The sequence below is a fragment of the Thermobia domestica genome, chromosome 16, assembly GCF_964235325.1.
Source record: "Thermobia domestica chromosome 16, izTheDome1.hap1.1, whole genome shotgun sequence".
Classification (NCBI taxonomy): Eukaryota; Metazoa; Arthropoda; class Insecta; order Zygentoma; family Lepismatidae; genus Thermobia; species Thermobia domestica.
Genome location: NC_137469.1, coordinates 139,440,855 through 139,462,446, shown reverse-complemented (window position 1 = coordinate 139,462,446; position 21,592 = coordinate 139,440,855). Strand labels below are relative to the sequence as shown.

Sequence of the window (21,592 nt, the reverse complement as noted above, 5' to 3'; positions counted from 1 at the left end):
TTGCAGTGATAGTAAATGCTAAGTAATTATTGTAAATCTTTGTACTTTCATTTCCCCTCTTTCTTCTCAACTGACCTTGAAAAATGTAAAAATGGGAGGTTAAGAAATATTATGTATATTTTAGCGTATTACAAAATTATATTTAATAGAATCCGGCAGGATCACAAACAGAAACGTCAAGAAGAGGTAAAACCAAAATGTAGTGTGGTGGGATTCGAACTACTCTTGAATGGTGCCTCAGAATCTCTAGCCGAATGCCTTAGTCCACTTGGCTAATATGACAAGTTGAAAATATAGTAAGCGTGTTTCATGTTCAATCTTTTGTTACAGTATGAAATTTATTTTGTATTCTCTGAAGTCTAAGCCTATTTTGGCCTGATGTAATAGTCTGTTGAAATTGTTTTATGTTTACGGTATTCTTTACTTTGACGAATGATGTTGTTAGTATAGGTTCTATTACGTATTCGTTCATAAATATTACAATAATTGTCAGGATTATTTATGATCTTTCATGAAAATTGACTGGTGCATGCGCAGTAGAAACAGAAAGATGCACTTTACCGACATTTGTCATACACGCCAGAACGCAACTTTCTAACAGGTTCTGAAAATGCCTCGCTCTAAAGGTTGTGGAGAACTGTCTGTTGCTCTGAGAGGAGAAATCATAGGCCGAGCAAAAATGGGACAAACTATGCCTCAGATTGCTAGAGATCTGGGATGTGACAAGAAAACGGTCAAGAAATGGGTTCAGCGACATGAAGAAGGTGGTGAATGGTTCAGGTGTCGGTCAAGAAGTGGAAGGCCAAAAGTGACAACTGCAGCTCAAGATCAAGCTTTAGTTACAGAAGTAATCAACAGACCTCTACGCCACACGTCAATCCTCTTGGACAAAGCCAGAGAATATAATTGTTCTCACGAAACAACAAGATGAAGATTATTGGGGACTGGTCTACACTGTTCAAGACCCGCTAGGAAGACTCTCCTAACTGAAACTCACAAGGCCAGACGAATGGAATGGGAACAGAATAACATAACCCAACCTCAGTCATATTGGGACTTAGTCATCTGGACCGACGAGAATGTTTTCAAGTCTAACCAACAAGGCAGAGTTATATTGTATAGACCGCGCGGAACCAGGTATGCTGAACAAAATATTATCAGAACTTCTTGTTCAGGGCGAATATCAGCACACTTTTGGGGATACATGGCGGCTGCTGGTCCTGGAGATTTGGTTGCGGTGCCTGAGAGAATGAACAGTAGTGTTTACATTAATATCCTCGAAAATACGTTGTTACCGTCCTTAGAAAGAAACTTCCCCGAACAGGAAGAATATATATTTATGCATGACAACAGTGCTGTTCACACTTCCCGGCAAACACGAGAGTGGCTAAGTGAACATCCAGAGTTAATTTGTATTGAGTGCCCCCCTCTATCCCCAGATTTGAACCCAATTAATCATCTGTGGGCCTACATGGTGCAAAAATGGGAAGAGAGACGTGAAGACAGAGACTAAACGTTTCTTCAAAATCATGTTATGGAACTGTGGCAACATTTTCGTGACACACCGTCGTATTGCTCGAGACTTGTATCTAGTATCCCCTCCAGACTTCAAGAAGTTATTGACTCTGGAGGTGATTACACGAAGTACTAGTGTTATTTTTTGTGTAAACATTTATTTAAGTTTCATTTATTTATTATATTTTTTCAAGAGCAATACTTTCGTTCTTCATTCTTTTCCTTTGCTTGTTTACTTATTAGTTCGTTAAAACGTTAAGGAAGAGTAGTATATCTTCAAAAAGTATTTGCGAATTTACTTTGAACGTTTCTAAGAATACATTTACTTTTTTTTTCTTACTCTATATCATGCCCAATATTACTTTCATTTCAGTTAATTAATAACTTTATTTCACATCTCGGACAAAAGTATTATTGTCATTTTAACGATGTTTTTACTTTCGATTGTGTAATTTCTAGTTTCATTGAATTATCTCAATTCGAATGAATAAATCACATTTTGTTTATTGTCCCTTCCTTAGCTAGGTTCGAATTCGAGAACAATGTGGTGTAATTTACGTCCTTTATTCTTCATATTGTGCAGTAATGACAAAATTAATTATTTTTCATGAGTCCAGTTGATCAGTGAAAACTTGGACAAACATTAACCTGGTGATTCTTTACGCAATGACAAGAGTAAAATACATTTTAGCTGTTCTTTATACTTCACAGCGATGAAACATTCTAACAGTGTGTTAGCGTTTCCTTCCTCGCCTTCTAATTGAACTGTCTGTGTACTGCGCATGCGCCAGTCAATTTCCATGAAAGACATTAATCACCCTGATACTTTCTATAATATTTACGAAAGAACATGTAATAGAATCTATATCAACAACATACATCATTCATCAAAGTAACGAAAACGTGTTCATGAAACAAATTAATAGATATATTATATCAAAGTAAATTAGGTTTAAATTTTAGGCAATAGAAAATGTTATTCTGTAATAGGAATTACTACTCGAAGCCTTTGCTGCAATTACTAGTTGTTACCATAGCCGAGTGGTCTAAGGCGTTCTGCTTATAAAGCACCACTCGAACTAAATAAGAGTCCCCGCCGGGTACAGCACTTTTTTTTCTCTTTTTTTCACCTGTTCTCGATGTTTCTGTCTGTGTTCTTGTTGGATTCGATTAAATAGAATTTCGAATAGAGACCAATATATATGATAAATAAGCATTTATTTGCGAATCTGCACTCGTACAATATACATTTTCGAGATTTTGATTTTGGAAATGAAGTGTATATAATATTGAATAGTAAAAATTGTAAAATAAAAAAAAATATTTGTATAAATATTGATTAATTAATTAGAGTTATACATGGCTTTCCAATCAGGATTATATAGAGAGGACTTACTTCTGAGTGAAATCCGAAAACAAATATTTGAGTTTTGATCTGACCCAAAGTTGGTAACTTACAGGATAATTTATACATGATTGGTATTGTAATTTTTATGCTTTTATTATAATCCTCTATAAGTTATCATTTTACCAATTCAAAATATAGAACGAGAAACAAGTGTAATATTATATTTGTTACGAAAAGCTTTTAAGCAATGATGCTTTCAGGACGTGATCTGAGGGAGAATTTGAGACCCCTCTCGAGCTAAGAAATTTCCGCCTTCAGGACCATATATTCGATCGTGCTCAATGTGGACTACCAATGTTTGCCCTCCACCCGCATATTGAAATTCCCCCCGAGGATAATTTTCTGAAGTCACCACTGTTTATAAATAGTTTTTCGTTACAAATCAGAGGATAATGGAGTAGTGAGTATACTTCATTTTTTTTTTTTTTTTTTTTAGCTATAAACTTAAGATTCGCTATTCATATAATGTTCCGTTCTAATCGAATTTGAAACAAAAGAAGTTTTCAATGAGTTACTCAAAGAAATATTTTCAGCCTCCGGATGAAAATAGGAAGGCACTTAAAAAAGAAACAACTTGCTACCGGTTTGAACACACAAACATGTGATTGGTAGTGTATCGACCCAAACCACTCGACCGTTTTGTATGCCTTTGCACAACTTCTTTTGCCTTTTGTGAAAGCAGTTTACTGTTCCATACTCGCTTTTGTTTATTCCGATACGACTATGAGTTCTCAGTAAATATTTGGACGTTACAGCTCTTGCAATGTATAAAAGTGTTTTTAGAATAAATCACAATCGATATTATGTCCTAATAACATACGTAAAACAGGTTGAATTCGTGAAATGATTGAGGTTGGAGTGAGCGTAAATGTTTTCATAGTTAGGAGCCTGGATATGCAAACCCGCTTAACGTGGGGATTTAATTTTGTGAAATTTGGTACATATAATTTTTGTCAATATTCTCCGTGACTCTTCTTCCATTGCAACACTTCTGTCTTTCTTGAGCAAAATTTTCCCCTCGAAACTTGCTTCCAGAAGTAAATGAAGTGTCTAAAACAGAACAAACATAATGCTTTGTAAAATATACTCTTCAATGCCTACGACGGTGGCACATCAGGTATATTTATTACAATCGAACATATACTTCATCACACCAAAGCCAAACCAAACTAGACAGTGTAACAGACCTTATGGCCCTGAACCGGCACCAACGCTGTATGTTAGAGATTGGAGGAACTACGTCCACCTGAGTGACGAATAGGTAGTCAGCCAATTGCGTCACCTGCCTCCAACAGGCATACGTAGGGATTTCTAGACCGAATGTCCATCACGTCTTTTATTTCATGACCCAAGTGTACTCATAACGCTTCGTAGACGCCGAAAATTTGGGGTTCTCCATCAGAATATTAAACCCGGGACCATACATACATGAGTCCAACGCTCTAACCCTAGACCAGAGATCGCTAACTGGGTGAGACAGTTTTGCACTCTTCAGAGCTAGTGCGCAGCGAGGTGCATAACTATGCATTTACCTTGAATAAAATCAGAGTAGGTAACTGAATGTAAAACGTGTTTGTGCTAGTAGTCACATTAGAAGCAGGAAAAAAAAAAAAAAAAAAAAGAGTGTTGGCCCTTTGACTTAATGATTATTTCCATTTTATCCTTTGTAAATTATAGCACCGGTTCTCAACGGGGACGTTAATGTCCCTCAGGGGACCATAAACTATAGTTACAGTGCCATTTAAAATTGTGCTAGTAAATTGGATTTACTTTGTCTGAAAATGACAGTTCGGCGAGGCGTGAGATAATTCCTGTGGAGCATAAAGAGCTCAACTCCCTGGTCTGCTAAGAGTCGCATACCAACTAGAATTTGTGAAGTTCGCGCTCATGTCCCCGGCGACAAAGCCGCACACAAAAATATCGCAAACCGGCTACAAACATCACAAAACGCAGTGCGCTGCTGAATACTCGTACAATGGAAAGCTCAACATACATCGTGTTGCCAAAGATACGAAGCTTAATTCAGATCAGAGGGTCCTGGTACCTGTTTATCGGCATGACATTCCAAGTTTCTAAGGAATTGATCAGAATCGATGTAGGCGCTTCAAGACAAGGCATTAAGTCTAACTTCTTGTTTAACTGCCTCTTCCTCAACTCATGTTAGCAGAAACTTGCATTCATGCCAACCCGTTCACAGGCATTCAGTGAAGACGTCTGATGCATCACTCTTTCGGGCTATTGACACGAGCCTTCTCACGCAAAAGCCACACACCATTGAAGGATTGTGAAAAGCCAGTCAGAAGTGGTTACGATAGATATGTCTACCCTTCATGTCAATCTCTAACAGTGGAAACTTGGGATTGGATTAAATAGTTCTCAGTTTAGTGTCCCACGGATTGTTTTGAGTTTAATGGAAACAACCTGTATATACTGACTCCGAAAAATATAATTGTATTAAATGGGGACTTATTCTTAAGAGCGTTCACCTCTGGTACGTGGGGTAAATGGGTCGATCCCAGCCCGCACCAAGTAAGTTTTGTGGTAGACAAGCACCGTGCGCATAGGGTTTTCTCGGAATTTTCCCGTTTCCTCCCACTTTCTTCATTCCACTATTTCATTCATTTCCCATCATCACTGCCTACATTAGCCTCAGTGCATAATCGTTAGACGTTAGATATTTTTCATTTTTAAAATGGAAGCAGGTATTTTCTTCTAAATTCCCAGTTTTATGCTCTAAGAAACATATTGGCTATTGCTAGTAACTAATTTTAATGGATGGTACACTCCGCAGAAAAAAAAACCGCAACATGAGCATATAAGTTTGTGAAACTACGCCTAACAGCGCAGGGAATCAACATAACGTCTAAGTGGCACAAGTCTCGCCACGAGAAACCTCGACGTCCTTCCCTGCACATTTATTTTGGAGCAAAAGACTTTGTCGTTTCACAAAAAACTTACATGTTCATGTTGCAGGTTTTTTGCTGTGGACTGTACAAAAATGTTTACAAAACATAAGTACTGAATTGTAATACAAACAAGAATTATTTTTTAATATCTAATTTCTTACCGATTTTTCATCATCTTATGGCAGTTCCCGATGAGTTGGAAACACCTCTCTTTCCACTGGTGTTGTAGTTCCACTTACATCTAACATTAATATATTGTCATCACATGGCAACAATATTTCGTGTTCTGGAGCAAGCTCTTCATTATGTGTCAAAGATGATGTAGTTGTTTGGGAGGCCTAAAACCAATATAATATTGTATGAAGAAATAATTCCTATTTCATTTTGTTTTGATTGTGACAGAGCTAAAGAGTGCTGTCAATAACGAAAAATAATTACAAAGGTTTCTTTCCCAATTTTCTTTTCTTACTCTAAGATTCACAGTCGCAGATTGTTGTGAAAGAAGGTATTTTGCTTAAAAATATATATGCCGTCATAGTGAGAAACAGTGTTGGAAGTGCTATGAAAAATTTATTTTATTATTATTATTATATGTTAATATACTAGTTCAAAACCACTTATATTGGTATGAAGTTTAACACTCAATCATCGCTCTGGCGAAGATCTGTAGTTTGGGAAGAGGATTTACGTTGGAATGAAGGGAAAATTTCGAACTGACTTTGCAAATATGGAGTGGGAACTGAAAATTGAGAGAGAGAGAGAGAGAGAAGGAGAGAGAGAGAGAGAGAGAGAGAAAAGAGGACGCTGGAATATAAGGGGGCTAATTAAGTAATTTACCCCAACTTCTTCCTATTTTAGTATAACAAATAGCAAACTCGAAACACCTGACGAAAATTCTGTGCCGAAGTTAAAAGTAGCACGAAATGAAACAATGAACATAGAAGAAAGTGAGATCTTCAACTGAAAATGATCAAGTTTATTCACTTGTTATAAGTTTTTCGCCCCCCCCCCCCCAAAAAAAATGCTTACAACAGTTTGAAATATGCAGTCTGATTTATTCATAACAGACTAAGGAAGAAATATATTGTGAATATTGGCTGAAGTTACAGATAATTTCTGCCTACTACAGAAATGGGAATACGTGGTTACACACAGGACGATGATTACAAGTACGGTACACGAAATTCATAAACTTATGTGGAATTACGAAAATATTCTTCCAAAATAAAGACTAAGACTTGCTTAAGAGGAAGTTCAATATGTTTCTTTTCAATTACTTGTTTCATATCTCCTGAAAAGTGTAACAAGTTCAATAAACATGAAAACCGTCGTCAAAATTCTATAGAATATACTCCTTAAAGTTGTTACAACTTCGAAATGCAAGTCATTATTCCTGACAACTGGTGTCAATAATCAATCTACTATTGAACCTCGGCATTGGGGTCCTTTAGTGCTACACAAGCAAAATGAAAGGTATAGGTGCCAACAAGCTTATTAAACATAAAAATGGATTGATTGGTAAAAATATGCGTGAGAAAGTATGCGCACTGAATGCGGAAATCAGAAAAAGTCTATACTGCGATTTGTTTGTTATTAAAAACAAATTATCCAGTTTGTTGTTTAACTAAATTCAAGGAAGTGGTAGGTAGAAATTTACTGCACGAAGATCATGTTCCCCGAAAAAAAGTAACTCTAATATTTTAATATAGTTGCGAAATCCGAACTTTATTTATTTTTTTTTTTTTCAACCTTGGCAAGTACACAAGGGGAACTTTTATATAAGTATTTCTGCATCACATAATTCTCCTGCGATGCTAATTAGAATGCTCAACGACTGCAACGACTTCACTATCTTCTAACTAAATACATGATTAAAAACTACCATAATTTCTTATAATTTGCACACCTAATTTTATCAATTTTGATATTCTATAATTTAAAACATACAAGAAAATATGATTTCAGCTTGTCGTAATGATTCACTATGTAAATTGTACTAGTATTGTACCATTACCTCATTTATAACTACGTTATATAATAAAATAAAGAAATATGAAAATAATAATAGCTTACAAGCGGAGAAAGTGGACGATCACAATCAAGAAATGGATGCATGTCGCGTTTCCAACTCTCCCAATTTCGTGTGAAGAGTGCTCGATGACCAATTTTCGGAATTAGTTCCTTGATTTCTTTATCAGTCAAAATAGCCATCGTATCTACAGTTATGGCATTCTCTGTAAGAAAAAGTGAATTTGTACATGTCGCTTCCTTTTAGGCGAAAGTTAAAAAATGATACTTTATTTTTAAGGCTTTGTGAAAATGAGATACAAAATTGTACAAGAAAACCTGTAAGAATGATCAAAACTATAGTCACTTATGATGAATTCAATTAACACTCGAAACAGTTAACTTTTATTTAATCTATATTACAACAGAATGGTTGCTATCCCAAAGTGAAATCAGAAAAGAAAATAAATCCTGCCGTATATCCAATGGTGGGAATCGCAGTTTCTTGGGAAATCTTTGGGACATTATTTTGAAGCTACAAGTTCAACACTAAATCCACATATCTAAAACAGAAACCAATTAATTAAAAAAAATCGAATGAACAAATAACTGAGAAACGCTTTAATAATGATTTTAAAACATCCAAATCGCAAAACTATAACTCGGTAGCAGAGAGTCTAACATTTTAAGAAAAAGTCATACATAAACCGAGTTACGTTATTGTTGTATCAGAATATCTTTAATATACAACAAATCATTTTATTATTACATATGTTTGAGTATAAAAAAGTTTTATTATTTTTATGTTTCACTCCTTTTTCGAATTAAAAGTCTTAAGTTTCAATTAAATAGCTAATAATTTTATTGAAGTCGAATAAATTGAAGCCTATTTCAGAAAATAGTTTTCGTAGTACTTTAAATCACTCATTAATCGTTATGAAAGTGAACTCTTCACATTAAAGTCATAAATTTGGAACTAAAGACGAGATTATGTATCTTCATTATCACTGATACTGTAAAACTTTTAACTTCATCAAAGTTAAGAATCTGCTTGCCTTCATTTATCTTATTACAGTAAGAAGCAATTAAAATGTTGTACTTTCCCCTGAAATAACATTTAATATTGTATAACAAATCACTGACCCTGTCACTATTCTTAAACAAGTGACAATGTTACTGGAGGTATCAGCTAATGTGCGACTATCTGCAGAAAATCACAATTGAAGAACAGATGTCACTGTTGAAACCGCTACAAAACGAATTTTGCTTGACTACGCTCCTGTTTTGAGTCTCCTTATTCCACGATTAAATGATGGATCAGATGTATGGAGAATAAATTCTTTTTTGTTACTGAATTACTAACTGATAGAAATGTCGTTAATAAAGATCAAAAATTAAGAAGTTGAATGCTTAAAATTTCCAAGTTGATGATGATTCTTTTCTCCTCAAAAAGGTTTTCAGGGCAGTCGCTAGTGGCTTTCTACAGATGTTAATGTTGTTTTTTTTTCTTCTTTCTTTTCATCATACTTTCGATGTATAATGGTCCTAGTTTTCGTACCTATACGTTGTGAAACAGTGTCGAGAGAATAGCTTAGCACTCGGAGTGACTACTGCAGAAACTATTGCAGGGTTCCCACTCATTTTCCAAGATCAAATTCCCTGACTTCTCCAGGTTTTCCAGGTCACTTCTCAGAAATTTCCAGGTACACCATTCTGTAGCACATATTCGTACCGGTGCATAGAAAAATAGAATTTGCACATGAAGGAAAAGAAACAAAACTTCTTTTTAATTAAGAAATGTACTTCTTTAAACCTGCAATACTGAGCAATAATACTGCATATTTTCACCAGTACTGGTGTATCTGTTACTACCGTCAACCTTTGATACAAATTTTCAGTATTTTTGTACTCATTTAAAAACTAAAAGGAATATTTAATATTTTTCACTCTACAAATATGTACATGGTTTATAGCTATCAAAAAATAAGGTTTACAAAAAATCAGGTGAAACCAGTTTTTTTTTTAAGTGTTCAAAGTAACCTCGGGTTTGGGGTTACTATGAACAACAATTTCAACTGCTTATAGCTTGTTTGCCATGGAGTTCAGGGGCTTCATTGTGACAGAAAAATAGCTGGGGTTTCACTGAACACGTAGGTATAATTTAACCAGAGATATGTTAATAATTACTATTTTTAAAAAACGAAAATTTGAGACAATTCACCCAGAAAACTTGAATTTGCTCTTCCATGCATAAATCCTTCCAAACATCCATGAGAATAATAAAACTGCTCGTTTATGGCTGTTGACATAACCTCAGCTCATTTTTCATAACATTGAAACACTTCCCAACAGAGACATGTTCAAAGTAGCCCCATTTTTTTTTACAAAAATGTGCAAAAAAATGTTATTCATAGTCATATTTTATTTCTTTAATTTTTTTTATGTATATGGGAAACTTACAACATAGTCTTATTAAAAAATACTAGAGCTCCACAAATATATAACCCAGGTCTCCACAGTAAAGAGTTTGGGTGGACATAAATTTTTACTCTAAAACACGGTTCCATTAAATACTTTTTTTTTTTTTTTGTATTTTTTCTTTCAATTATATTGCTCCATTTTACTTATATAAGTAAAGTAGAAGAACTAGGTAATATGAACGTGTATAATTGAAGCGAATTGTTGCAACTTTTCTATGATTTATGGACATTACAAACATTTTCCGACTTTTTGTTCATAGTAACCCCGGTTGACGGTAATCCTTTCGTTCTAAGGTCGTTCCTTTGGTCCTATCATTATGATACTTCGGAGGATGTATAGTCTGAACAAGAAACAAAAAAGACACCCATAGTATTTTAAACGATGCCTACAAGAAGAAGAGAGCCTAAGAAAAAAAAAAAACAATTGTATGCAATTGAAGTAAAAGTACGATTAAAATTAATATAAATGTCAATGACTCAAGACAGACAAAGCTCTACTCTCTGGTTCGGTCATTTACAGCAGCAGGACATAATAATTAATAATTCGTGCACTTAAGCCCCCTTTATTTTTACTGTGCTTATATAACATTTTAACAAACTCTGCTTTAAAAACACCAAAATCAAATATCGCAATATAAAACTAAAGAAATGGAACGATTCATGTTTTTATTTATTTATTTATTTATTTATTGCGGGTTCTAATTTTTGAAAGTGAATTGTCAATTCTTGATGTGATTTTGATTACCAAAGAGTAAGAGGATCTACTAATACGAAGCCCAAATCTAAAAGATACGGTAAGTGGATTTCAATCACCATGAAATAGATTATCCACATGCATAGATTACTATCATAATAGAAACAACAAAAATATATCATAATTCCATGAGAAAATAAAGATCATAGTTGCACGAAAATAAAGATTCATTAAAAAATTTCAATGTATTATTTTCTTTCACTGCTTTGAACATAGTTGGCACATTATCTTCCAAGTGATTTCAAAAACGATCTAACATTATTTTTCCATCCCAGGAAAGCAAGTACATTCATATAGTAACAATGCACACTGGATTATCTATTTTCAAGAATCATGCATCACTATAGAGATTTTTTTTCACTTTCGTACCAAGGAAAAAAGTTCAAAAAACAAACAAAAAAAAATCATGTAAAAGTGCAGAAGACTGACTTTTCAACATTAGAAATGTAGAAGTCAAACACATTCATGCATTAACCCAGGAAATGCCCTGTTACATATATGCTTTTTAAAGTGGAAATATTAAACCACTGGCTCCAGCAGCAAGAATTGCCACCTCTTTCAAGCATTTGTCATTATATAAGAAATTCATGCTGTAGCTAAATGAAATTTAAACAATAAGTTATGAAATTCCCTGATTTTTCCAGGTTTTCAGACATTTTAGTGAAATTCCCTGACTTTTTAGTGCTAAGCATGTTTCCCTGACTATTCCAGGTTTTCCAGGTGAGTGGGAACTCTGTATTGTGGCCCGTTACACAAAAGAGGATCCCTTGCTAAACATTCACCCACGAACCACTACAAGAAGGACTGCAAGCAAAGTGACACCCGTAGTGCTAAGGGGGATCCGTCAAGTGCCAAGAAAATTCCCGGACTCAACGTGATATGGGTCAAGAATTTCACATCGCACCCTCAACAGTGAACAAAATAATTTGCAAGTGGCTCAGGTTGAAGTGTGCAGAAGGCCCGTGTACATCATCTTTTTCCTCGTCACTTTGCCGAACATAAGACGAACTGCAGGAAAGTACCTGGCGAGTACCAAATGAAAGAAAGTTATCACAATGGATGAATCATATGTCCATCTTATTGCTGGTGGTCAGATTCAGAGGATCACATACTGTGACGTAAACGGCAATGAGCGCAGCAACTTTATTTGCAAGTGCAGGGAGTTTCCTTCATGGATTTATGGTTGATATGAGAGTATGTTAATGATACGCAGGTCAAAAAGAAGTGAAGGTGAACTCCAGATACTTCCAAGAATCCATTCTGACATTTACCTATCGGAGAGAAATCTCAATTGTATGGAATAGACGCCAACCATGTGATTGATGATCCATATGGACATCCTTCGAATCATACCGCAAGAACATCACTACGTTTTATGAGAAAGTGGCAGAAGAATTAGGAATTCGTGTCATTCCGCTTAAGACATTCCTGTGAAAAGCCCAGATGTCAGTCCAATGGAGTTTTGCGTATTTGGTCTGTTGAAACGAAGTCTTCAACATCGACGCCAGCGCTCCTTGGATGTTCTATGAATGTTCTTGCAGGGAGGAAAAGGATAGAATGCTCATGCCTGTCCTGCGTCGGAGCTTGCTGTAATGGAAACTACGATGCCGAGTGATAGTCCACAATGCTGGGGTCAATAGAACATGGTTGGTGGTGGTGGCGTGGTATCTCGTAAGCTAAAAGCGGTCGGGAATAAAATGAACACATTTCTGTACCTGTGTGTGCAACAGTTGCCCCCTTTCTCCTCGTTCAATACATATGAAATGAAATCTTTGAGTTTTACGTCCCACGGTTATGCCGATTAGGCTAAAGGAGACGGTGATGATGAAAGATGAATGAAATGGTGGAATGAAGAAAGTGGGAGGAAACGGGAGAACCCGAGAAAACCCATAAGCACGGTGTTTGTCCACCACAAAGTCCACATGGCGGGAGCAGGGTTTGAACCCAGGACCCCAAGCACCGGAGGTGAACGCTTTACCACTGAGCCACCTCGCCCCCTCGTTCAATATATATGCATGCATCTCTTACATCCCCTGCGTTTTCCCAATTCAACAGAAGAGTCTAACTCATGAAGAGATCTTATGAGGTTGTCATATTTCACTTGTCAATAAAATTCTTAACATAATATTTATACAAGATGTCCTAAAAGTAATGGTGAAAAATGAAACCAGATTCCTGGCGCAAAAAAAAAAAAAAAGTTTATATAACAGTTCGGAAGTGAGCAGCGGAGCTAGACCACTTCGAATGTGAGAGGAAAGGAATTTCACACTAAGAGAATGGAACTTGCCAATTTACAAGACCCCATTGAAGACGCGTGTGAACAGTTACGCAACACACCGGAAGTGATGGAATGCGTTCGAAACTCATGATTAGCACAGATGTGGGAGGACAGCACTTTGACCATCTTCTGTATTTACGTTTATTGTTAACACGTAGTTTGTAGTGCTATTCTGTGTAAGATGTTAAGTTACAAATACAATACGTCGTTGTTGATTTTTCCTGTTATTTCATTACATGACACGACTAGTTACATTTCTTATTTCTATCCTCTTTCAGCAAAGATTTTACCTGGTGTACCACTTTCCATTGCCCCCTGAAATTATACAACTATGCTAAGTGGTCTTTGCTTTGATCCCTATTGTACATGTGCGTGCAATCGTGCCATGTATAAGAAGTTATTATTATTATTTTTTAATGGTTTCCATCTTTACTGCATTGTTTCATTACTCCTGTCGTACAGACATTCGGTGAATCCCTATATGACGTATTATGGAGAATCTCTGGCGCAGTTATGTAACATGCGTGTAAGATGTTACGCCGATATGATATTTATGTCTTTTTGAACCACCTTCTTAGCTCTTATTATTCTGCGGGCAGGTGTGAAGTTCCTTTCCCCCTTATTCGAAGCTGTCTAACTAGGCCCCTATCCATTTCCGGACTGTATGCCATATAAACATTGTTTGTTGTTGTTGTTGTTTTGGTGTCAGGAATCTGTGATTTCATTTTTCGCCATTACCCATTACTTTTGGGTCACCCTGTAAATAGAAGCCTTGTCAATTACAAAACCTCCAATACCCGATTACCACGGCTTGAAAAATCTTGCTTGCAAGTACTAACCAACAAAAAAATCTACTAGAGACCATTTTGCAGTCACAGTGTTTATATTCCCCAAATGTAGAAAAGTACTCGACACTGGCAAGCAGCGCTGCCGATTACATATACAATCTATCATCGATAACTGTCTGTTTTGGAGGCCTAACGTGAATAAGTAGTTCCGTATGAAGATGAACAAATACGAAGTGAAGTATTAATCCCCTACAGAATTAAAATTCGAAAATACTTATTATTGTCAAATACATCATACTACAAATGAATTAAGTTAATATTAAGTTTTTTTTTAACAAATCTTAAATGTTGAGGAGCTAATATAGTTTGAATATACAATAATCTTTCCCATAAGACATAGTATAATGACTTGACTTTACATATGATTAAGCACAAAAATTTAACATCAGTGTACAGAGAGCTTAGGAATTAATAGCAGTGAGAAATGTCAGATTTCAGAGCTAGATTTCGAATAAGATCGACTAAAATAGTAAAATAGAATGAATTTTACTATCTTTCTTCTTTATTATATTATTAAAACTGAATTTTGGAAATGAAAGACCACTAGACTATAACAAACAAAATATTCAACATCTAATCTAATGAAGATGCTAACTACTATCCCCAGAAACCACACATATTTATAATGTTAATAAAATTAAGTGAACTCTCAACGTCTGGAATTACATAAGTATTCTCAAAACTTATGTAATTCCAGACGTTGAGAGTTCACTTAATTAACAGAAATGTTAACAGAATAAAATTAACAGAAATGTTAATTAAATCAATATTCGAATAATTATCCTTATTATCTTTTCTAATCAGTGTTTTACTTTCACAAAAAAAAAAATCATTTACTCGACTAATGGGGAGGCGATTAACTATTAGACGACACAATGAGTATAATAACGCCACTACTGTTTCTCTGTTCCAATACTACTGTTTCTCATTCTGAGTACATGTTTAAATTAGCCTAAAAAGTATTTTGCTGTGACTTTTTTTTTTAATTATATAAATGCGACGTAAGAGTCCGTTGCAGTTGTAGTTTCAGCGCACTACATTTTGGAAGATTTATAGGTAAAATTCAATATTTTGCATGAGAAGACATGTTTATAAGGAACAACTTTCTACATGCCACATTACATTACATACAAAGAAATGCAGCGGCATTTTAGGTTTACAAGTATAGGGTTACTATAGTCCGCGTCACCTGAACAGGCGTGTGCCATCTGCCAATAACCTCACAGTGCGCTGTTACTAAACCTGCAGGGAGGAATCTAATCATTCAATTGTCCACAAATACGAAGAATATCAATTATCAATGATTAGATTCCTTCCTGAAAGTTTAGTAGCAGAGCACTGCGAGCCTATTGGCTGATACCACGAGCCAATAGTCGGGTGACGCGGACTATAGTCTAAAATCATTACAAGTCATTTACGAGGGATAAAATAAATGAGCCCATATGTAAGATGGTTAGATGCTAGTTTACACCGGCGGCTTATTTCTGCACAGGGCATTACTTTTGTATCACCGGACCACACGCAAAATGAAATTAAATTATATCTTTGAGTTTAACGTCCCACGTTTATGCCGGTTAGGCTAAAGGAGACGGTGATGATGAGAAATAAATGAAATGGAATGAAGAAAGTGGGAGGAAACAGGACAACCCCGTGTTCGTCTACCACAAAGTTCACTTGGAGGGGATTGGGATCGAACCCGGGACCCTAAGCATCAGAGGTGAACTCTCTACCACCGCGGCGGACCGCACGGAAATAGAAAAAAAAAGTTATATTATTTAGTTTCTCACCAAATAGTAGGCTGTCACCCCGGTTCACTTGCTAGTGATTACTGTTCGAAATACAGAATGGATGTATGGCATAAAACACGAAGCAACTTTTGCTAGGTGGCCACTAAAAGTATGGATGCCATCTAACCCAGTCTGGGCAGAAGCGCAGCAGGAGGGCCCCAAGCAGACGTGAGAGGATAGTGGCGTTGGGCATACGCATAAGCGAGGATAGTGGGAAAACACTTTACATGTCGTAAAATGTATGGCTTGTGAGTTGCACAGCTTAGGGAGAGATAACAGCCTAAATACCATCCAAACAATACCAAAATGCACTACATAGGTCACATTCGATTGTGTTTGGTTAGATGTTCCTCTTCTTTTCTGTAGTTTCAATTCGTTTTTACACTTACGACAAACTGTTCGCCTGTGTAGTAGACCATGCCTTTCAGACAATTTCAACAACTGACACTCGTTTATTTTTGTATAACTCGATAAAACTCAAACACTATGCCACAATCTTGTCATTTACGCACCATTTCCACACTGTCACCTATAAATCATGTCAAGTGTAAATCTCCGGCAAATAGTCCCTTCCACCTCCATATATAGTGCTGCTTACATAAAAAAAAAATCTTAACTTCAACTATTTCAATCACCTGACTTGCACTCACTCTTCCTCACAAACCAAAATAAATTCAATTCATCTGGTAAAGAGCGCAGTTTTACTACACGGATCCATAGTATAAGTAGTAGTAGAAATAGGAATAGGGGTAGCAATACGAGTAGGAACGGGTTAAAAGCCCCGCAGAAGTTCGTTGGGTTCTGTTCTTGACATTAAATAGCAAATTTCCCCACATTTTCCCATGCATTTTACAAACTATGAATCCGTATAGTGAAACTGCACCTTGTAAATTTTTAAAATTGGTCTGGCGGTACATCAGTCAGCTTCTGCACAGTATACAGAACCTACACAAGTGGAGTTTTGTATAACCAGGACAAGTGTTATTGAAACTCGCATTTGTCAAAACGAACTTCTTTCCACTACTTTCACTTGTGCGCATAGTCACCATCGCTTTTTTGGACGAAACCCACGTAAGTCCACCAGCTTCGCCCTACCCTTATGCGTTTAAATAGCACTCGTGCTGTTCAGTGGCTTCACAGCACAGGTTGATTTGTGTTTTGCACCTTAGTTTTGGGTTAAGTGCAGTATCGCCGCCCAATTTTAGGAAATTTACCGGGTCAATTGGAGAATTCATTAAAGTTTGTAAGAATGAGTACAAGGCAGATAAGGGGAATAATAAAAATTAAGAAAGTGGTTATATTTGTTGATTGTTTTTGATGTTGTTAGCGGCACTGTATGTGGAGGCGGATGGACTATTTCGCGGAGAGGTACACTTGTTTCACTATACAGATCCATAAATGTAAAATGTACAGAAAAAATCTGGCAAGTCTTCATTTTGCCCATTTCATATCGAGAAAAGAACCGAACCAATCCCTGCCGGGCAGGCACGTACGCAGGAATTTATTTCGGGAGGGGTCCAAAGTTTTTCGGGGAGGAAACAATTTCAAGCTAAATCATATTAAAAATTGTAAAACTGCCCCTAAAATTAAACTAAATTTACAAAAAAAGTCCGAATTTGGGGGGGGGTCCGGCCTCCTGGGTACGTCACTGCTGCCGGGCTTCTAACCCGTTCCTACTACTACTATTACTACTCTTACTCCTGTTTCTACTACTACTGGTACTTATACTATGGATCCGTATTTAAGTAATACTGCACGCCCAATGTAACGTAATCTAAGGTAACTTACTGTAATCCAACAAAATATAACTAAAAGCAATACATTTTGGTGCTTTCCTTCAGTTTTCAAAGTGGTTCGGCGATACGGCACGAATGCCCTAGTTCTCATAACCCAGAAACCATATTTATACGTAAATTATAAAAGAATTATAATTTTCAACAATTATTTCTAGGAGTCTCCTTGAACTTCACTTATGTCAAGGCAGATACTTTCATGTCGCCCAGTGTAAATCTTCTAGGGAACAATACCAAGGAATTTGGTGAAAGAACTATAATTTTTCAACAATGATTTTCTAGTAGAGCGCTACAAGTAAACCTGTACACAAGAGCGTTTAATCACTACTTCGTTTCTTGCTTTTATTTTATTTTTTTATTTTTATTTTTTATTTATTTATTTTATTTATTTTATTTTTTTTTTTTTTTTGAAATATTCGGTGGTTCTCGGTCACATGTCAAACAAGACCTATTTACAGTGGCGGCCGGTGGATTGTGGTTTTGGGTGTTGCAGTACGAACGATAAGAGACAGAAGATATAAAGTAGACTCATTGACTAATCAGCATAACTTTAGATGCAAATGCTATGTGACATGTTAAATTAAATAAAATTCTCTTTTAAAAAATAAAAAATGCAAACATTAGAAAAAAATGATAGAACGATTATTTTTATAAGAAAAGAAGAGTACATGATGAGGCGTAAAATAAAATATTTAGCCTACATCAATCGTTTCTCTGTTAAAAAAGTATAGTTCGTTAAGAAAGTCTACAAATGGTAGTCAAGTTTCGAAATTTTTGGGAGGTCCGGACCCGGTGGACCCCCCTCGTGGCTACGCCCCTGAGCATTGCTAACTAGTCCCAAATTCAATGTGGCGTTCCCCATCATACAGTTTTATGTGGAAATTATCAAGAGTATAAAATATACTTATTTTATAAAAGAAATATGTTTATACTAAAATACTATCCACAGATTGGGAGGGGGCGATTCTACATACTGACTTATTAATATTTGATTCACAAATTACTGTAGAAGAAGCCTTCATTATCAATATAAGCTAAGAATTAACTTGTAAATGCGGGTCTACTTTCATTTGTTTTCTCCTCTACTAGATATTTTCTTTCTTATTTTGTAATTCTGCAATCACTCTTTTTGTCATTATATTGATTTGCTTCAGTATGGTAATTTAAAAATATGAATGCATAAAAACAAATTCCATTTGTTAATTGCTAGAAATCTTAATTAGCGCGAAAAACCTTCTCGTTCACTGGAAACCGTGCTGTGTTGCAGAAGCACTGCAACGACCAGTCCCTTTAACTTCTGAGATAGGGGAAAGGAGACTTAACATCTGCTCCAATTGCCGCGCTGAAGGAATCTGGTCGTTGCATGCTCCCTGCAACACAATATAAATTAGAGACTCTCTGACGGATTATTTTTTGCTTTTTAAAACGGATTAACGGAACGGACAGTTACAGAAGAAAAAATATGTTATTCAAAGTGTATATATGCGAGTATTAAAAAGTATTTTTTTCTGTTCTTTACTGCTATTGATAATAATATTTTTTTTCTTGAAATACTTTGGTCGTTGCGCAACGCTGCAACACTAACATTAGCCGCCACTGCCTATTTATATAATCTAGTGGATATAGTCCAAGGCAGGTTACTAAAGAAATACTAAATACTAAAGAAACACAATAAAGGTTTTGGCACTAAGCATTATGTAAAATTGTCCAAGTTTCTCTAAGAAAATTATCTACGGTTTTTGTTGTTTAGGCCTAAGTTACTTACAAAGGCCGAACTTCAGTTTATACTCCAATTAAATATTCATATGTACTGATCTTCAAAGCGTAATATGTATTCCTTCAGGCCCCATGATGACAGCAGGTTTCTCATTTCCTCTCCATTCTCGCTTTGTGGTTTTGACGTCCCCCTCAAGTCATCACATATTTCCGCCATTTTCGTGACACGTTTCTTGTTCTTCCGTAAGGGTTTTAGTGAAAGTACGAATAACAGTAAGTCTGAAAATTTCACTGGTTTACACTGAAAATTGTATTAAATTGAAAATGCATCACACTACATTAAAACATGGCCACCAACTCACAGATCACATAAAGCCTAGCTTACGTATATTCGTTAAAGTAACATCAATGCAGTGTTACCAATACACAAGTTCTAGAGGGTTAAATTTACTTTGTCGGAAAATCGGTTGATAACAACAGAGTATTTTAAATTAAATTAACCTTCTTAAATTGGTTACCTTTTTCTAACCTACTTTATAGGTTAATAACAAGCAAACACTGTGTTGTTTCTACGCATTTTCCAGCAACCTTATTCGATTGATTACTGGTAACCTCGTAAAAGTAACCCTTTTTGTCTCAGAAGGGCTACTGCAAATTATTAAGTGGTTCTAGCAGCCAAATTGTCCTTTAACCTCCAGTTTGTTACTGATTATTTTTCTCAGTGTAAGTTTGGGCAAAAAATTAGAAATTTTTGTTTATAAATCCGTACCTATACGTCCGAGTGCAAGTCAACTTACGCCAATCGAACATTTGTCCTTACTTAACAAATGCAAATACAGATTGTTACAATGGGTTAATTAGGGAACGCACGAAATATTCGTATTTAGGTTTTAACACTTAATTTTTCTAGTTTTTCCTTACTTTTCTGTTTACCGTAATATATTTTTGGTAATTAGAAGTTTTGTTCCTTAAATATCGTCATAATACTTGTAGGATATATTAGTGGTGCACCAATGTTTAATTTAAGATAGTTTGCATCTGTCTGGTCGCAGTGTTACCAGCTACAGAAAATTTTAATTCCAGATTTTAGGGGGAAATTTTGGAAAAATTATCTGTTTTGTCTCTATTATTTCCCTCTTGTTGGCTATATCGGACCAAACGTACCAGTATCTGGAAGTCTCGTCTTTGCTCTACACAACGCACTATGGAAAGTTTCAATAGGATAATTAGAGGAAGTACAGTTGAGGTTTACAGTACACCTTGTTCTCTAATGGGAAGATGACTGTGATTTTTTAAAGGTAGAATGAGATATTTTTTATTGACATGCTTACTTTATTAGATATCGGCACAATACTTGTAGGAGGGATATATTAGAGGGATACCAAAGCTTATTTTAAGATAGTTTGTGTGTGTCTGATAGTAAGTAGTGTTGCGAGCTACAGAAAATTTTAATTCCAGATTTTAGGGGCAAATTTTGGAAAAAAAAATCCCTTTTTTATTTCAATTATTTCCCTCTTGTTGGCTACATTCGAACAAACGTACCAGTATCTAACAGCCCCATCCTTAGCCTACATAGCGCACCATAAAAAGTTTCACTAGAATATTTAGAGAAAGTACAGTTGAGGTTTATAATAAACCATGTTCTGTAAATTGTAAGAAACTGGTGAATTTCTGAGGTAGAATGATGTTTTTTTTTTTTTTTAATTTTCTTGCTTACTTTGTTAGATATCGCCATGATACTTGTAGGATATATTCTTGGAGTACTGAGGTTTATTTTTAGATAGTTTTCGTCTGTCTGATGGCAGTGTTTCCAGGCAAAACAATTAATTCCCGCTTTTAGGTGAAAAATTTGGAAAATTTCCCTTTTCCCCTCTATTATTACCTTCTTACTGGCAACATTGACACAAACGTACCACTACCTGAAAGCTTCCTCTTTGCCCTACAGAACGCACCATAAAAAGTTTCAATAGGATAATTAGAGAAGCTGTAACCCCGGCATATTTGATTTTTGCTTGTGATGCGTAAAAAGTGTCAAAATTTCATGTGATGACAGAATTTTTTCTTTCCCTCTTTGGATGCAATCAAGCGACTTCAGGATTT

General features: G+C 35.7%; 1 long non-coding RNA gene across 1 annotated transcript; it reads right to left on the bottom strand.

Annotated features, from left to right (window-relative positions):
* Positions 1–3,822: 3,822 nt before the first annotated feature.
* LOC145673459 (uncharacterized) lies at positions 3,823–19,910 on the bottom strand. Its single transcript, XR_014128771.1, has 4 exons — positions 19,542–19,910; positions 7,903–8,063; positions 5,991–6,167; positions 3,823–3,973 (listed from the first exon to the last, which is right to left on the bottom strand). It is a non-coding gene; the product is annotated as an uncharacterized LOC145673459 (long non-coding RNA).
* Positions 19,911–21,592: the final 1,682 nt, after the last annotated feature.